Source organism: Sciurus carolinensis, chromosome 1, assembly GCF_902686445.1.
Source record: "Sciurus carolinensis chromosome 1, mSciCar1.2, whole genome shotgun sequence".
Classification (NCBI taxonomy): domain Eukaryota; kingdom Metazoa; phylum Chordata; class Mammalia; order Rodentia; family Sciuridae; genus Sciurus; species Sciurus carolinensis.
Window position 1 is genome coordinate 67,994,642 of NC_062213.1, and position 19,499 is coordinate 68,014,140.

The following is a 19,499-nucleotide window of genomic DNA, read 5'->3' on the forward strand; positions in this document are numbered from 1 at the left end:
CACAGGATATAAATGAAAAAAGATAATTTAATTACTGCAGTAAGTATACTATGAAGAAGATGTGTTTCAACAACACACTTTACTCTCGGTAATTTCTCTCCCAGAAATGGAAAAAGATTCAGAAGTCTTAGGGTACATTTCTGGATAAAAGTCTCTTTGCCAAGACTTATAAAGATGTCTACAATGACCTCCTCCTTCATCCACTGCCACACGTTTTTTCACTATCACATTCTTGATTCTTGGTTCTTCAGTAGCTGCTGTTTGTTATTTCATCCATATTTCTAAATTGTTATTCCCAGATGGTGTTCTAAAGTCATTGTTATATAACAGCCCTCATTAAATTAAGAGAGATCACTCTAATTACACATATAGTTTTTTTAAAAATCTAAAATGTAAATATTTGCTTTCTTATAATTTCAAAACAAGATTTTATTTTTAAAATACAGAATAATTTTCAAATTCCTGTGAAGAAAAGTCAAATTATATTGTTTTTACAAACACATAGTCCAAGTGTTGAAAAGAATTTACCACTATTCATATGCTGACACATTTAAAATTACTTCTACTAGGGGTTGGGGCTGTGGCTCAGTGGCAGAGCCCTTGCCTAGCACATGTGAGGCCCTGGGTTTGAGCCTTAGCATCACATAAAAATAAACAAATAAAATAAGGCATGCTGTCCACCTATGACTACAAAAAAGAAAAAAATTTTTCAAACTTTTTAAAAAATTACTTCTACAGGATTGCACATGACTTTTCTACCACTGAAAATTCTGATATGTCTGTTTCATAGAATTCTTATAGATGCAAATCAAATAATCACAAGACAGAAAAATCGACCACTTACCAATTCTAGTTAGGATGAAGATGCAGTGCTATAATATTTGGGGGGTAGGGATGTCCTCTTGACCACACATTTGAAAATAAACTTTTAAATTCCAAACAAAAAGGCAATCAAAATAGGAATGTTAATATATTTGAGATGGGTGTCAATGCTGTCTGAAAAAAATATTCTAGTATATTTCACTTGTAAATCCTATCACACAAACACAAAAGAACCATGGACCTGAGAAAACAAAGCACTGAACTTAAGTTAGATTTAAATTATAGTATCTAAAAATAATGAAAGTAAATAATTTTGAATTTTAATTTTATCTAAATAGCTCACTAAAACATGTTTGAATTTAAGTCATTTGTCTTGGTAGTGAATTTTCATATTTATACTAACATGATATACTAAAATAGTACTTTTAGTAAGGGAACCAGCTAGGGAAAAGATCAACAAGGAAACAGCAGATATGAATGAGACTATAAACCAACTGGACCTAGTAGACATCTATGAAACATTCCCAGTAGCAGCAGAATATACATTCTGCTCAAGTACACGTGAAATGTTCTCCAAAATATTCCATATATTAAGCCATAAGACGGTCTCATGAAATTAAAAGGAGCAGAAGTCATACAAAGTAGGTTCTCAGATGGTAACGTAATTAAGTTAGAAAGCAATAACAAAGAAAATTTAGTAAATTCACAAAACACACTTTTAAGTAACCAGTGGGTTAACAAAGAAATCACAAGGGAAATCAGAAAAGATTTTCAAATGAATGAGCCAAGTGCAGTAGCATGGCCTATAATTCCAGCTACACAGGAGGGTGAGGCTCTTAAGAGGATAATAAGTTGGAAATTGGCTGGGCAATTTAGCAAGACCCTGTCTAGAAAATAAAAAGAGCTGGGTATGTAGCTCAGGGATAGAGCACTGGCATGTGTGAGCCCTGGGATTCAATTCCCAGAAAGAGACGGGGGATGACACATTCAGATGGTGAAAATGAAACCACAACATATCAAACCTCTGGGATGCCGCTAATGCAGTAGTTAGAAGGAAAGATATAGCTGTAAATGCCTATATTATAAAAAGGTCTCAAATCAATAGCCTCATTTTCCCAACTTAACAAAATAAAAAAGGCCAGACATGACACCTGTAGTTCCAGCAACTTGGGAGATTAAGGCAGGATTGCTTGAGCCCAGGAGTTCAAAATAGTGAGATCTTATCTCAAAAGAGGGAAACTAATAATTAATTAAAGCTAAACACAAAGCAAATAGAATTAATAATGATTAGAGCATAAGTCAATGAAATAAAAAAATAGAAAATATCAATGAAATTAAATTTGATTCTCTGAATAAAATAAATCTTTAGCTAGATTGATCAGGAAGAAAAAAAAGAATCATATTAATAAAATCAGTATAAAAAAGGGAACATCACTCCCAACTCACAGAAGTAAAAAGGTCTACAAGAGAATGCTATGAACAATTAGACACCAACAAATCAGATAACCCAGATGAAATGGACAAGTTCACAGAAAAAACAAACTAACAAAACTAACTCAATAAGAAATAAAAAATCTGAATAGATATATAACAAGGAAAGAAATCAAATTAGTAATTAAAAAAAAAAAAAAAACTTCTACAGGACTGGGTTTGTGGCTCAGTGGTAGAGCATTTGCCTTGCACGTGTGAGGCACTGGGTTCAATCCCTAGAACCACATAAGATATAAATAAACAAAGATAAAGATATTGTGTCCATCTACAACTAAAAAAAAATTTAAAAAAAAAACTTCTACAAAGAAAAACCCTGGTACAAAACGGCTTCACTAGTGAAATCTACTAAATGTTTAAAAAAGAATTAATACCAATTCCTTATGAAATCTCACCCATCCCCCAAAAAGGAGTGAATACTTTGCAACTAATTCAATGAGGCCAGTATTACCATGATACCAAAACTAGATGACTCTATCATGACAAAGTTATAGACCAATATGGATGCAAAAAACCTCAGTGAAATATTTGCAAATTAATCCAACTACATACAAAAGGTATTATACACCATGATCAACTATGATTTATCTCAAGACTGATTTAACGTTGAAAATCAATCAATGTAAACAGATATTTAAAGGACAAACCCACATGATTATCTCAATAGATGCAGAAAGGGCATCTGAAAAAATTCAACGTCCTTGACTAATAAAAACACTCAACAAACTAGGAATAGAAGGGAATTTCCTTAAGTTAATAAAGGCCATTTATGGCAAACCCATGGGTTACATCATATACAGTGGTGAAAAGGTGAATGATTTCTCCCTGAGATCAGGAACAAGACAAGTCATATCAGTTCACTTCCATTCAACTAGAGGTTTTAGCAGAGCAATTAGGAAAGAAAAATAAATTTTAAAAAGGCATCCAGATTGGTAAGGAAAAAGTAAAGCTATCTCTATGTGCAATGACATGTTCTTACATATAGAAAATTCTAAGGAATACACCAAAAATTACTCAAAAAGTGGGCTGGGGAGATAGCTCAGTTGGTAGAGTGCTTGCCTTGCAAGCACAAGGCCCTGGGTTCAATCCCCAGCACCGTGAAAAAAAAAAAAATTACTCAAACAAATATATGAGTTCAGCAAGATTGCAGAATACAAGATCAAAATTTAAAAATCAATCGTATTTTGATACGGTGGTAATGAATGAATACAAACAATTTAATTTGCAATAGCATTAAAAAGAAGAAAATTCTTGGGAATTTAACAAAAGTGCAAGACATACACCAAAACTACTTTCATACACTGTTGAAAGAAGTTAAACATTTTAGTAATGAAAACAACCCACATCCGTGGATCAAAAGACTTAATATTGTTAAGAGGATAATAGTCTTCAAATTAATCTTCAGATTCAATACAATCCCAGTTGTCCTTTTTTCAGAAATCAATAAACTGATCCTAAAATTCATATGGAAATACATGGGATCCAAAATAGTCAAAGTATTCTTGGAAAAGAATGAGGTTACAGAATTCACACTTCCTGATTTCAAAATTTTCTACAAAGCTACATTAAGCTAATTAGGATAGTGTGGCAATGATATTAAGCTAGACAGATCAATGGGCTTTAATTGAGAACAGAAAAATAAACCTTTATTTTTAAGGTCAATTGATTTTTTTACATGGATACCAAGACAAATCTGCAAAAATTAGTCAACAAATAATGCTGGGTCTATTGGATACCCCATGCAAAAGAATGAAGTTGGACCTGTACCTTACCATAAACAAAAATTAGCTCAATGACAACAACAACAACAGCAAAACCCAGAAAAGTAAATATCTGTGATGTTGGGTTATATAATAATTTCTCAGATGATATGATACTAAAAATATAAGCAACAAAAGAAAAAATAGATAAGCTGGAATTTATCAAAAATTGAAACTTTCATGCTTCAAGGAAATCATGAAAATGAAAAGAAAGTTCATGGAAAGGGAGAAAACATTTGCAAATTATATATCCAATGTATCTAAAATATATAAAGAACTCTCATAATTCAACAATAAAAGGACAATCCAATGTTAAAAAAGAATAAAGAATCTGGACATTCTTCTAAATAAGACATATAACAGGTCAATAAGCACATGAAAAGATGCACAACATCAATAGTAATTATGGAACTATAAATCAAAACCACAATGAGATACAATTTCATATCTACTAAAATAAAAAGGCAGACAACAAGAAGTGTTGGAGAGGGCTGGGGTTGTGGCTCGGTGGTAGAATGCTTGCCTAGCACACGTGAGGCACTGGGTTCAATCCCCAGCACCACGTTAAAAAAGAAAAAAAACTAAATAAACAAAATAAAGGCATTGTGTCCATCAACAACTAAAAATATTTTTTAATAAAAGAAGTGTTGGAGAGTATGTAGAGAAATTTGAACCCTCATACATTACTGGTAGGATTGTAAAACCAAACAGACACTCTAGAAAAGAGTTTGGCTATTCCTCAACTACTTACCATATGAACTTAGCAATTCTGCTCTTAGGTATACACTTAAAAATAAAAACACATGTCCACATAAAAATATGTAAAAAAAAATTCATAGCAGCATTTTTCACAATAGCCCCAAAGTGGAAAACAACTGAAATGTTCATCAATGGGTGAATGAATAAGCAATACATGGTATATCTACACAACAGAATATTTTTTCAGCAATTAAAAGATATTAAGCACCATAAGCTGCATCATAGAGGGAACTTGAAAACATAAGCTAAGTGAAATAAATTCACAAAATAACACATAGTATATGCTTCAGTTTTTTATTAAAAGTTCAGTAAAGGTAAATCTTCAGAGGGAAAATAGGTTTGTTGTTCCCAGGAGCTGAGGGAGGGATGGATGGGAATAACTCATAATGGCTCTAGAGTTTCTTCTTGGGGTGATAAAAGTTCTGGAATTAAATAGTGAGAGTGACTGCACAATTCTGTGAATAACTAATGAATTGGGTTTGTCTGATGAACTGGAGTTTAAAAGGGCAAATTTAAGGTCATGAGTATATATCTCAATAAACCTATTTTAAAAATATTAAGTATGAGACTTCCTTTGAAACTAAAAGTTTGCAGATTCTTTTTAGATTTTCTACATATATAATTTTATACACTGAGTAATGGTATTTTTATTTCTTCCTTTCTAATCTTTATAATTTTTTTCTCCTTATTATGCTATCTTGAGTAGAATGTTGAAAAGAAGTAGTGATAGAAGGTATTCTATCTTTTTTCCCTTTTATGGAGAATGCTTTCAATATTTCACACTTAGGTATAATGTTAGCTCATAGGTTTGTTTTGCAGATAACTCCATATCAGATTGAGGAAGTTTTTTTTTATTCCTAATTTGCTAAGAGAGTATATAAGTGTGTTTCTTACAAATCATGTTTGTTTATCAGATGTTTTTCCTTTATCCAGATAATCATGATTTTTCTCTTTCAGTTTATTGATGTTGGTGAATTACATTAGTTCATTTCCCAGTGTCAAATGCATTCTTTGAATAAACCCAATTTATATATTTTTTTAAAAGTACAAGAGACTCTAATGTCTTCTCCACTCACTGTGACATTTTACTTTTTAAACTTTCCCCATCATTTGAATTTTCTTAGCATCTTCCTCAGCATTTGTATTGGTCCATTTGTGCAACTATAATAGAATACCTGAGACTGGATCATTTATAAATAACAGCAACTGACTTCTCACAGGGCTGGGAGTGTGGCTTAGTGATAGAACACGTGTGACGCCCTGGATTTGATTCCCAGAACCATAACAAAAAGGAAAAGAAAGAAAGAAGTTTATTTCTCACAGCACTGGAGGCTGGGAAGTCTAAGATTAAGGTGCCGGCATCTGATAAGGGCCTCCTTGCTACATCCTCACATGGCAGAAAGTACAAAGGACAAAAACAGACCAACTCCATGTCCTCACATGGCAGAAGAGCAGAGGAGGACAACCCATTCCCATAAGCCCTTTTTATAGCAGCTTTAATCAGTTCCAGAGGTCCAATCCTCAATGACCTAAACAGCTCCCAAAAGGCCCCACCTTCAAAACTGTTGCATTGGGATTAAGTTTCCAACACACGAATTTTGGGAGATACATTCAGATCACAGCACCATCTTCATCCAGGAATGTAAATACAATTTATTAGATGATAGAACCACTGGATATTGTAGCATACAAGAATTCAGAACTGAAATATTCTATTAGTTTTACTTAGTTAAGAGTTCATCCCATATCCGCCAAGCTAACTTTCAACAAAAGTCGGCAAAGTGATTTCTCTACTCCCAAGGATACATGTAAGAGGTGCTGGTTATCTTTGTTAGGGGTTTTAGAATATGATAGCAGTATTTGTTATCCTTGGCAAGTTCAACGGACTTTGGTTGCTAATAGGAGTGTGGCAGTTCTGCACATAAAGTAAGACATTGAAATCCTGTGGTTCAGAATTTATCACAAGCAGTTTTTAAAATTAGAATTTTAAGGATTTTTCTATTAGGCAGGAACTACATGATATTTAAAACCTTTTTAGTTTTCTTCTTGAAACCTGGCACTAGTTTCTAGATTAAAACATTAATATTATTTCACAATAAAAAGGTAATAATGCATAGCCCATTTTTCAAACTCACTTAACCACTGCCTCATCAGCAGGCAGTAATCTGGGTTATTTGTAAGTCATTTCCACCTGTACTTTCTGATGAGGTTTTGAGGGAAGTCAACTTTTACACTCTTAATAATAGCACAATGGGGAACCTCAAGATAAAGCCAAAGAAACCAAAGAAATCAAAGAAACCATGGATCAGCTCTGTTCCACGTTGACCAAAACCCCAAAAGCAGCAACCTTCAAACATCACTAAGCCCAATTTGTTCATTTGTCAAATAAAAATACCTATCTAACCCATAGTTATTATGAATATTTAAAAAAATAAGGTCTCTAAAGCACTCAGCAAATGGTAGGTACTCAATAAGCATTAGTTCCTTTCTCTTTGCTCTCTGCAAGATAAAATACAGATCACAAATAATAATAACTACAAAAAAAACCGGATGAAAGAATATATTTGGTTTAGCATATACAATTGAAAATAGCAGAATTACCTAAACACATAAAGTATACCAACTAGGAAACAACTGAGTATTCAGTTGGTAAAATACTGCAAATAATTTCAATTAAGTGGTTCTTCCAAATAAGCCAATGAAAACTTAGGGTTTGGCTGTATTTGCAGTATCAGAATTTCCTAATGGAAGACTTCATAAATGAACAATAGTTGCATTTGAAAGCAGTGAAGGGGAACAAAGCCATGGCAAGATGCCTACAAAATACTAGTTTTGAAATGAGACTATGCATGTATTGTTAAAGCAGAATTTAAAACAATAACAACCTGGGCTGTGGCTGTAGCTCAGTGATGGAACGTTTGCCTAGCATTTTTGACCCTCAGCACCACATAAAAATAAATAAATAAAATAAAGGTATTGTGTCCATCTACAACTAAAAATAAAATAAAATAAAAAATAAATCTCACAGGCAGATGTTTAATCCTAATAAGTTCAATGAAAGTAATAAATAACTTCAATGGTACAGGGCCTTTTGTTCACACCTGAGTGGACTTTTAAAAAGGAACAACAAAAATAAGAGACAAAAAAAATTTTTAAACAAGGAAAAGAAAATAAATGATGTCAATGTTTGTGAGAGTCAGAAATAATAGAACTCTAAAGAAGACACAAAATGCAAAGGGGAAAAAAGGGACATAGTCTTATAACTCTTAAAATTTTTCTCTACTAAAACATTTAAGTATTTTGTCTTTCATTAATTTAACAAAATCCCTTACAGACAAAAAAAAGTAAATCCAATATTGATAAGAGAGAATGGGATAAAAAAAGATCAATTACAAACAAAAGTACAGTATTCATGTCAGAATGGCCTAAACTATCAACTATAAATGATTTAGAATTATAAAAAATAAGAACCATTTTAAAAAATTTTGTACTTTAGATAGATGGCATGCTTTTATTTTGTTTATTTTTATGTGGTGCTAAAGATCAAACCACTGCCTCACAAGTGCTAGGCAAGCCCTCTGCCTGTGAGCCCCAGCCCCAGCCCCAAGAACCATTTTTTAAAAAGTAGTTTTTAAGTCTTCCAAATGTTTATTAACAATGGGCCCAATCCAAATAAGCAAATAATTAGGTTTTGTCATGTTTCAATTTTAGTACCATATCACTAAGAGACTGAAGAAAAACATCTTTTCAAAATCTTTCTTATTCATATTTATGAAAACATATGCCTTTACTTTGGTGCAGTTTAAGTTGCTATTGTGCTGGTGTGAAGATTCTCATCATGGCTGGCCCAAGCACCTCTACAGGTGAGTTGAAGTTGGTAATGCAGTGGACTATCAATCCTGACCCTCCTTTGTCTCTATCTCTTGTGGAAGTTTCTAGTGGAGACCCAGCATTTGGAACCAATATTGTTTCCTATCTGATTCCCAAGGATCCAAACCAATCCAGGATCTCACCCCTGCACATCCCTACTGATGAAAATCCAGAGGGAAAAGAATCTTGATATACTACTTCTCAAGGCTTGCTAACCTTTGGTAGAATAGCTTCTTAGTCTTCAACTTAGTTGGAGGGGGAGGTTATTTTTAAGCCAGATACTTCAAACTTTGGACATATTTTCTAAAAGGAACAGTAGTCATATCTGGGAGTTATCTTTCCAGACCAGGACACTCTACACAATCCATTATATGACTGATCTTCAACAGAAAAATAGAACACAACAATGCTGTTGCAATCACAGGAACAAAAATAATTATAAATAGTTTAAAATGTTTTAGTTCATGCCAATGCTTAAGGAAAAACAGCTTATTTAGAGAAAAGGAGGTGGGTGGAGACTTCTGTGGATATTTTGAAAGGAATTACTGGGTATTCTCAAGGGTTTTGAAGGTTGAAACCACTAGTTCTTTATAATGTCTACCTTTCCTTCCAAACTGAAAGCTTTCTTTTTCCTTATTAAAGGCCTGCTCTTAAATGTATCACTATGATTATTATCTTTTTTGCTCAAGACCAAAATGAAGAGAGTGAGATGGAGAAAAGGATAGGGAGAAATTTTCTTGAAGCAGGAAATACAAGAAAAGGAAAAAAGAACAAGGTTTAAAAGGAGACTGAACTCTTCACGAATTTTTTCTTTTTTTTTTTTGCAGTATTGGGGATCGAACTCAGGGCCTTGTGCAAGGCAAGCACTCTACCAGCTGAGCTGTCTCCCCAGCCCTAGACTGAACTCTTTGAAAGGAGGCCACAAAAGGATATAGGAGGCAAGTGTGGGCCACAGTTTGTATATGTGTGCCCCTGGAGAAGAAAAGGGAGATGTCAGCACATACATGCCGTGTTGGAAAAACTGGTGGAATTAGTATATAAAGAGGGAGATGTGTGCATGAAAGTACACTGTTTCTAACCTGGAGACAGCCTATACTGTAATAGGATCATAAGAAACTTGAAAGTCACCTATTCCCACCACTAGTGGCAGAGCTGTTAAACCTATTACTTCAAACAATGTGCTTATCATTAGGAGAATATTTCAAAACATCTCAAGTTCAACATTTTGATTTATAACTGAACTTTAGAGAAGCCACTTTTCCCTTGGTTTGAATCCATTATTTCTGCTGCTTTTTTAGTGATTATGATCAATCATATGAGAATACTTTATCATTTCTCTTATTAAATATCTTGTATTTTAGATGTACTTAAAATACGAATATTAACTGACCCCCATTAGAAGGATATGTGCTTAATGTTGATTTGGATGGATTTGTCAGTTCATCCACACACCCTCACCTCATCCCCTTTATGAGCAGTAGTATAAATTTCCAAGAGTGTTAGCCAGGTTTGGGGTATGGCAGGTGGCCAGGAAACACAGTAAAATAACTAGTTCAAAGGTGCATGGAATCTGTGACGCTGGTTGGCTACATAAGCATGATTCTCTAACCAACAAAGCAAGTCTGTATAAGAGAATGTTTCTTAAATGGCGCTGAAAATATGTATGTGAACACAGAAATAAAATTCTGAAGGCTATACTCTAAAATGCTATAGTTTTTATAAGGAGTGACAGGTTTATAGTGACTTTTTTTTTTTTTTTTTTTTTTTAAAAAGGACAGGGGTCTGGCTATGTTGCCTATGTTCTCCTGAAACTACCAGGTTCAAAATATCCTTCCATCTTAGCCACCCATGTATGTAGTTGGGACCATAGGTACATGACAAAGCACCCAGAATAGTGATTTTTATTCTTCCCTCTTATTTTATTTTTCAAAAACATGTACTATTTTGGCAAGTAATAGAAATAGATAACTATCAAGTGAAATACTATGCAACTGTCAAAACTAATGAATCAATAAAGTCTATGAAAAAGTGTTAAATAAGAAACAAAAGAATAAATTGCATAGATAATTCTCATTTAAAAACTGTACATATATAATCAGAAATTTATAAAAGCAAGGAAAAAGGTCTAGACACAAAAACTTAGCCACGTTTATCTTTGTGGGTAATATTAGAATAGCAAGGACTTTTTATTACACATGATTCTCAACTGCTTGAATTTAAGGGCATGCATTTTTTTAATTAAAAGTAATGTTTAAAAATATGACACAGTTGGGTGTGGTGATACACACTTGTACTTGGAAGGCTGAAGCAAGAGAATTACAAGTTCAAGGACAGCCTTGGCAACTTAGCAAGGCCCTAAGCAATTTAGTGAGACCCTGTCTCACTAAAATAAAAAATACAAAGGGCTGGGGATGTAGCTCAGTGGTAAAGTGCCTCTGGGTTCAATCCCCAAAGCCCCCAAAATAGTAGTTAAAATAAATAAAAATAAAAATATGACACAAACTAAAAAATAGGGGGAAATGTGTACAATTAGGAAACTTAGTTTCTTGGGAAACTAAGGCCATGATCCCCAAATTCCCTTTTAGATGTTCACATGTGAGAGCACACAAAAACACACACAAAAAAATGCATGTGCATTACATTATGTAATTTATACTATGGTCATAGATAGACAAATGTTGGCATACTGAATTGGAAACTGCATCATTCTAAGTTACCTTTAATCTATTTTTATTTAAAAGCCAGGAAAGTAAATAATGAGAGCAAGTCAGTAATGGTACACCTGTAATCCTAGGTATTTGGGAGACGCAAGCAGGAAGATTCCTTTAGTTCAGGAGTTTGAAGCCAGCCTAAGCAACATAAGTAGATTCTATCTTTAAAACACAAAAACAAAAACAAAAAAACAAACAACAACAACAACAACAACAACAAAAACACCAACTCTGGAGTAATATAGTTCTTTCTCATTTCCAAACTCAAGTAAGCAAATTAGTGGAGTCTTAGAGAAGTATCTCTGTACCTGAAGATATTTCATCTAGCAGTCTATATTCTGAATAATCCATCAGTGAGTTCCATTTTTGTAGATGAATATATTGTATATGAAATCCATTTTACCAATAGAGAACAAAATGTTTGGTATTAACTAACTGAACAAATATACCAGGAAACCAAATGGAAACAATTAACCTGAATTATGCTCATTAATATAGGCCATGTGAATGCAATGTTATCTCAGAACAGTGAAAAGAATAGACATCATCTCAACATTACAGGCATTCTCAAAAGCTTTAAAAGGGTACAAAATCTAGGCCCTTGTCCAATGAAAAATTTGTCAAATCAACTTTACTCTTAAAAGACACTAAACCAAGCCTCTGCATTTTTAATCATCTGCAAACAAACTCACTTCATGGCCTGAAGAAAGAGATACCTGTAAGAATACTTCTGCACTTTGCGGTACAAAGGAACTCTGACCACCAGTGTTTTCTCAAGCCAACAGATGTGTCCAGTCCTTCCCAGACTTCAATCCCTTATAGGTCTTTCTTATGCTTTTGGCCCCACAGGGGAAGCAGAGCTGTAACACATAGGAATCTTTCCCCATGAAATCTCATTTATAGCTCTTATTTCACCCATATACCTCCTATTTTTCTTTCCATAAAACATGTTATCAGTCGCTTACCCTACAATTCCCTTATATCATTACCTCCTTCACTCATCCAGAACACTACCCAAGAAAAACAGATTTTAGTTTTGAATAATAGAAGAATTGTGGCTATAAGGAGGTAAGTTTAGGCAGGTTTTCAGGACCCATGGGAAACAGGAAAGGACCTGAGAAATCATACAAGAGTAAGGATGCTGCACACTGCTCTAACTCCCTCTGAGAACCCTCAGCTTCAATCTTAGACTGGCAATATAATTTTACTTTGCTGCTCTGAATTGACCTTCAAGGTCTCATTTCCATATTACCTTCCTTGGCAATGATAATTAACTCAAAGCTAGTGCTGAATTAGAATTATTGTTGATGTGAACTAAGGATGTGGAATTGGTACCTCTCAGATTTAGCACCTTTCTCCATGAAAAAGAAGGTAAAAGTGAAATAAGAATAAAGTCTCCACATACAAATGAAACAGGTAAAGGAAAAAGAGACATTGAGTGGTTTAAAATACTGTGGGAGCTGTTTCTATCAGGAATAACATGTTACATAACTTGAGTTTCATGAATCAGCAGTTTAGTCAGTAATTTACATGAATTTTTAAAAAAGAAAGAAACCATAAGGATTGGAAAAGGTAAAAGTGGTTTCTGAAGCAAGGCAGGTTTCAAAAGAATTTTATCCCACTCTCAGATAGAAGACTGACAGGCAAATGACTCACTCTGGCTTCATTAAAGTTTTCTTACCACCTAATATCCTTCATAGAGAAAGCCATCCCATCTTTCTCCCTGATAACCCTTCCCAATTTCTTCTACCAGGTAATGACCATATTTTCCTCTCTAAGTGAAATTTTTCTATCTGAGATCACATACTTAATATACAGAAGATTATGCTTGAAGGATCTAAATAGTTGAGAATTTTTCTGTTTTTTACTTTTTACTAAAGTAATAGCAATATTTCAACACACACACACACGCACACTGAGTGATCTCAGACACTTATTAAAAAATGAGGGCTGAGACTATAGTTCAGTAATAGAGCACTTGCCTAGCATATATGAGGGCCTGGGTTTGAATCCTAGCACTGCAAACAAACAAAACAATCAAAAAAGACAAAACACTGTGTGTTTGAACTTGATCATAAACCCAAGTAGCTTAGAATCTACAGAAGAAAGCTGTCAACACAAACACTAACACCATGTGTTCAGTTGAAACACTTTCAAAAATCAGAGAGAAAAAAATAGAATGAGAGGGGAAAATAAAAAATAACTAAGCTATTTTCTTTTTCAAAAACCAGAGATGACAAATCCAAAGAAATTAGTCCAGAGGGTATTCCTGTCCCTTTTGTAGAAAAGGTAGTATACCAGATGTTATATGATAAAAAAGCACTAGATTAGGCCTGGAAATCTCTTTGGCACAAATCAATTATGAGAGGTGTGCACAAGATATCTGAAGGCGTTTAGAGTCATTCATTCCACAAATGTTTATTACAGGCCTGCAAGTGCCAGGTTCTGTCCACATGCTTCTCTATTCAAGTGTTGCCTCTCACCAGCTGTGTGTGTAATCAGGGCTACATCATGTTAACATTTCTCAACTTCAGTTTCTTCACTTGTACAAATGGGAATGAAAAATGGCTACCAACCTCACAAGGTCTCTCTATTGACATCTGAGCATGTCTAGAGGCACTTTGTAAACCATGAAAGTGTTAGGTATCTTGGCTGAATTGAATTCATGAGTGCTACTAATGTCTGTTGTGCCATAAATTATATCAGAGGAAAGTGAGTCTTCCTGCTTCAAGAGGTACTTTATAATCCCATTAAATAAGGTTTATGGTCTCATTTAATCACCTCCCTGGAAATTTAACTATATGAGAGAGAAGGGGGCAGAGAGAGAGAGACAGACAGACAGACACATACACACACATGCACACACATGAGTCCCCATTTCAGATCTCCATCCACCTCTGGCCATCAGGCCAAAGTGCTCTTTGAAGAGAGCATTTTATTCTGGAAAAGCATCATATATATATATACACACACACACACATATACACATATATATACACAAAGCATCATATATTTGACATATATACAAATCACAAAATGAACACCTACTAGTCTGATCCACCAACTCTGTTAACCAACAGCAAATGGCGGTAAAAATTAGGAAACGTAATTTACATGGATGTGTAGAAACAAAAATGTTATTTTATTGTCCATTTCAAGTTCAATCTGACCTTGGCATCTAAAGTCATGTCCTATGAATTGTCAAAAAGATTAGGAACAAAGTTCCTTTAAAAAACAAAATGAGGCTCCACGCAGTGGCAGTTGAAAAAGGGGGAAGTTCTGGTTTCTCCACTTAGCTAATGGGCTCCATGGTAAAATGGCAAGACCATTTTACAAAAGCCGCTTGAGATCTGGTGAGACCTGCTTGCAACAGGTCTTGTTCCCCGGAGCTACAGACAAGCTTCCCCAGGGAATGCAGGGTGGCGGCTTGTCTTATGGGAGTGGTGGCCAAGGGGGCCAGAAGGCACACCCAGCGCTAAAATATGCCCGAAACTTCTTCTAATGTTTCCAGCTCTTGCTATGACATTCAGGGAACTAAAGTATACAGTATCTTCATGGCTAGAACCGCTATAATTTAATATTTCGAGTCAAGAATTTGAGTTAATATTTATTAAGCACTTTACAACCCCTTACGTAGGAAGAGCAAAGTGGTAAATAAAGAGGGCACTTCCCCATGGGTTGGGTGAATACTCAACCTAATGAGAAGGGAGAGAGTATCAAACTACACAAATCTATTTTCACTCTTACAAAGATTTTGAAATTGTAGTGCTCTGTATTTATTCTTTAATCTCAAATACACCATATAGCGCCTGTTGTGCCGGGTTGAAATTCTACTCATGTTCAGAAATAATCGTGCAAAATTAAGTGAAAATTGAAGTTCCGAGAGATGAATCCTTTCTCTTCTCTATGTTACGTTATGCTCCCGTTTCTATGTTAGTAACCATCACTAAAAATGCCTCTAGATGGTACATACCAGTGCTAAAACTGCGAGAATTAACACAGGGAGATTGACTTGAAAAGAGACGCAAAGGGTTCAAGTCACTGAGAACTTAAAAGAACAGCAACGCATTGAAGTCTCATCCTAATAGCTCCGCTGACAACAGGTAAAGGGCTCCTGTCCACCCCTGCGGCGCCGCCCGCATCCCGAGCCTCGCAGGTAACCCGCACCCACTTCCTCCTCAGGTGGGGTCTTCTACCCTCCGCGTTCCCGGGTCCTCCAGGCTCCGGGCTGCGCCCTGGGTAACAATGTCCTTCCACCGACATCCCTCGGGCGTTTAGGAATGTCAAAGCACAGTCCGAAATCACCTCGAGGAAACAAAAGACCACAAACTTAAAGAGTCGGGGGCTGGGCGGGGGCACTGCTTTTTCCCTGCGGATCTTCTCGGAGATTCCCGGGGGAACCCGGGAAAGTCACGTTTGCTCCGAGGAGAGGCAGCAGTCGAGGCCCGGGCAGCCCTCGCCCCGCCCCGTCTCCTCCCGCGCAGGGGCTCCGACCGCAGCCCGGACCGCGCGGACCCTCCCGCCGGCCCGTCACCTACCCAGCTCAGCGGTGCTGCCTCCCGGCGCCGCGGGCGCCGAGTCGAGCGCGCTCGCGCTTCCTCCTTCCCGGCAGGGCCGCCAGGCGCTGGCGTTTCCTCCCTGACGCGTCACGGCGGCCCGCGGCTCCTCCCGCGGGGCGGCGAGGACAGCCGCAGCGCGCCGGGGAAGGAGCCCGCTCCAAGCCCGTGGGGCCAACAACCGGGAACGGCCCGCGGGTGGCGGCCCGCGTCGGGCAGGGGCTGCAGGCTGCGCAGCCCGACTCAGGCCCGCCGCCCCTGCCGCGGAAACCAGCCTCTTCTTTTACCCGAGGACCCGCGGGAAGGGCCGGGCCACCGTGCACGGTCTGCCCCTGTCACGCGGTGTGCAAAGTTCAACAGGACCCTGGTGGATCCTTCCTACGAACGCAGACCCTTTGTGGTTTCCCGCTGCTCAGCTGATAGTGACCACTTCCCTGGGGCTCAAGAGCGGCGTGGGCCAAAGCGCGGGGCCAAGGCGTGAAATGACCTTAGTTTGTGTAGGGAGCAAGACTGCTTGACCACCAGAAAGGACGAGACACCCCACGAACAGAATGGGGGCCATGTGGCTTTGTAGACTTAGAGAAGTGAAACAAGTATCCAGATAATTTAGGAGCACAAGTATGTTTCATTTAACATTATTTGAAGTTTTTCCACTTTTTTTCAATCAGCAGAATTTTGGCCTTTGTGTTTATAGATAGGCCAGAACTTTCACAAATTGGCAGATCCTCTGTACAGAGAAATATTCTTTATGTGCATATTTTTACATCTACTAACTTAAATCTTGTTAATGTCCAAATCAACTGAGGGCAGGCTTAACAGCTTGTTACTCATCCTTTGACTGCAGAAGCTGCATTTTAGGCCTACCATTTTATCTCTTTTCTCCAGATAAGATAAAGAGGTACAGAATGTGAATTGAAAACTAAGAATTATATGATTCAATGGTTGTGGAGTAAAGTGGTTTAAAAGATTTTGAAGTAGAGGGGATTTGGTTTTGTTGTTGTCCCACAACCCATTGTAGTTTAGATTTTATACAATATCACTTGAAAATAGACCTGAACAACTAAAGATTCCCATGTACATGTCACACTTCAGATTTTGAAGCAATGATCTATACTTCAGATTGAATGATTCCAGAAAATTTGCCACAATCTGTGAACAAGTAAACTGTTAAAGGTAATTAGAGGAACTGCGATCCATGTGCGACTTCCTTAAATTCAGGGGACATTTCCTTAGGTTTTAAAATGATACTCAAAGACTTAGCCCCACAAGTAATGGTAAGAATATTCATTTTTACTGTCCATATCACTGTATGACCTCGTTCTTAAAAAAATGAATTATAAAATAAAATATTTTTTATACTTTGAAACATAATAGTCATACAGAACTTTCTAAACAAAGGTTCTCAGTGGCATTCATATATGAATATAAGAATAGATGCAAACCTACACATTGCCAATGGTCCTTTAAATCTTTTTCACTGTGGTCCACACACAAAGCAATCCACACAATAAAGCACAGACAAGTTCCTTCCTTGGAACAAAATCAACAAATGATCAGTGTATCTCTTAATTAAAGCCATATTCACAGTCTGAATTTTTTCCCAGACAAAAGGAAGTTCTGTGTCAATAAACATCAAGTGGAATGACATCATTCTCACTTTAAAGACAAATCCCTAGCTATCATCACATTTTGACTTTTTTTTTTAAACAAACATTTGGGAACTATTACAACATTTCCAGGATAAATTTGTATTCCTGCTGTGAAGGACACACACACACACACACACACACACCACCTACCACAATGCATAAACCTTTTAAGATAGAAAAGGGGATGAACTACTTTCAATTGAGAAGAGATTGGGTATTTTGCCTTTATAATTATAATTTGAGACTTGCAATTTAATAGATTGATTTCTCAAAAAAACTAGAAGAGATAAATATATTCAGAAACCACTGAGGTTTTTCTCACTTAATTTCCCACCCCTGGGGATGGAGCCCAGAACCTCATATATGAACACATCATAGACCAATGCTCTATCAGTGATCTACACCTTCAGCCCCTAAAATTAATTTTAAGGGCTCACTTTGATGCTGATCACTTTAAACACATTCCCTTATAAAGATATAGATTATATTCCCATTTTCTATGGCTTCCAATTTAAGTTGTCCCCTTTCCTCCCAAGTCAATGAGATGGGAGTCTTGCTATGTTGCCCAAATCTGGCCTATAATTTGTAATCCTCCTGCCTCAGCTTCCTGAGTTGCTGGGATTATAGGTAAGGACTCAGCTTTCCAATTTGTTTAAACTGTAAAAGAAGAGTTAAATGTTCAGCTGAATGTCTAGATGATGTTTATGCCTTAGTTTCATGTAAACACATTTTAAAATAGAGAAAGTTGGTTTTTAGTTTTTAGGATATTTTGGTCAGAGTATGGGTTCCAATATTTGTGGAGTAGAAATTATGGAACAAGCATTAGAATGGGACAGACCGAGGTTTAACTTCTGGCTTTTTCCCTTTCTGCCATGGGCAAATCATTTCATCTCTCTGAACATTCATCTCATTAGTAACATGAGGATATAATAGTATTTTTCTTCCTCAAAACAGAGATAAGAGTGCTTAATATCTTCAAATTGTCGATTAGGATCATATTAACTTGGTAGAATGCCTAGAACATAATATCAATTGATTGCTATGGTTTGAAAGTGTTTTCCAGTGAGGCATAATGCTGCACACTTGTAATTCCAGCAATTTGAGAGGCTGAGGTAGGAGAATCACTAGTTCAAGGCCAGCCTTGACAATTTAGCAAGACCCTGTCAAAATTAAAAATACAAAAAAAAAAAAAAAAAAGAAGACTGGAGATGTATCTCATTAGTAGAGGTTCAATCCCTGGTACTGGAAGAGAAAAAAAAAGTGTTTTTCAAAGTTTATTCTCTGGAAACTTAATCCTGGATGCAACTGTGTTGAGAAGTGATTAGGTCATAAGGCCTGTGTCCTCATGAATGGATTAGTGCCATTTGCAAGGGAGAGGGTTAGTTATTGGGAAGGTGGATTTGATATAAAAGTGAGTTTCATCATCTCTTGCTCTCACCTTCTCTTGCCCTTCTACCTCTGCATGGGATGATGTAACATGAAGGTCCTTACCATATGCTACTGCCATATTCTTGGACTTCTCAGCCTGGAGAACTGTGAGCCAAATAAACTTCTGTTAAATTATAAGTACGCATTCTCTGGTATTCTGTTATAGCAGCAGAAGACAGAAGAAGACAATCATCATCATTAGCTCTGAAACAGATATAAAAATGCCAATATTATATATTTCATTTGTAGTCATGTAATCAAATTTTAAAAGTTTTTTAAAATTTTTAATTTAGAAGTTCTAACAGGAAAAAAATTCATAAAAGAAATACTAAGATATGTTCAGAATTTGGGACAATTTAAACTGACAATGATGTAAATTGTTAACCCAAACATTTTTTAAAAAGCAACTAACTGCATGACAAGATAATTTAATTTTTTAGATAATATATTCCAATG

The 19,499-nt window shown here is 36.2% G+C and overlaps 1 protein-coding gene across 4 annotated transcripts in view; it reads right to left on the reverse strand.

Moving 5' to 3' along the window:
• Sgk3 (serum/glucocorticoid regulated kinase family member 3) overlaps positions 1–16,308 on the reverse strand; it is a 110,974-nt gene extending 94,666 nt beyond the window's left edge. Inside the window, exon 1 of one of the 4 annotated variants that reach the window (XM_047516956.1) lies at positions 15,949–16,308. The gene's annotated coding sequence lies outside the window, so the exon portion shown is untranslated. The remainder of the gene's footprint in view (positions 1–15,948) is intronic. The other 3 variants (XM_047516965.1, XM_047516912.1, XM_047516939.1) reach the window with 3 other exon arrangements.
• Positions 16,309–19,499: the final 3,191 nt, after the last annotated feature.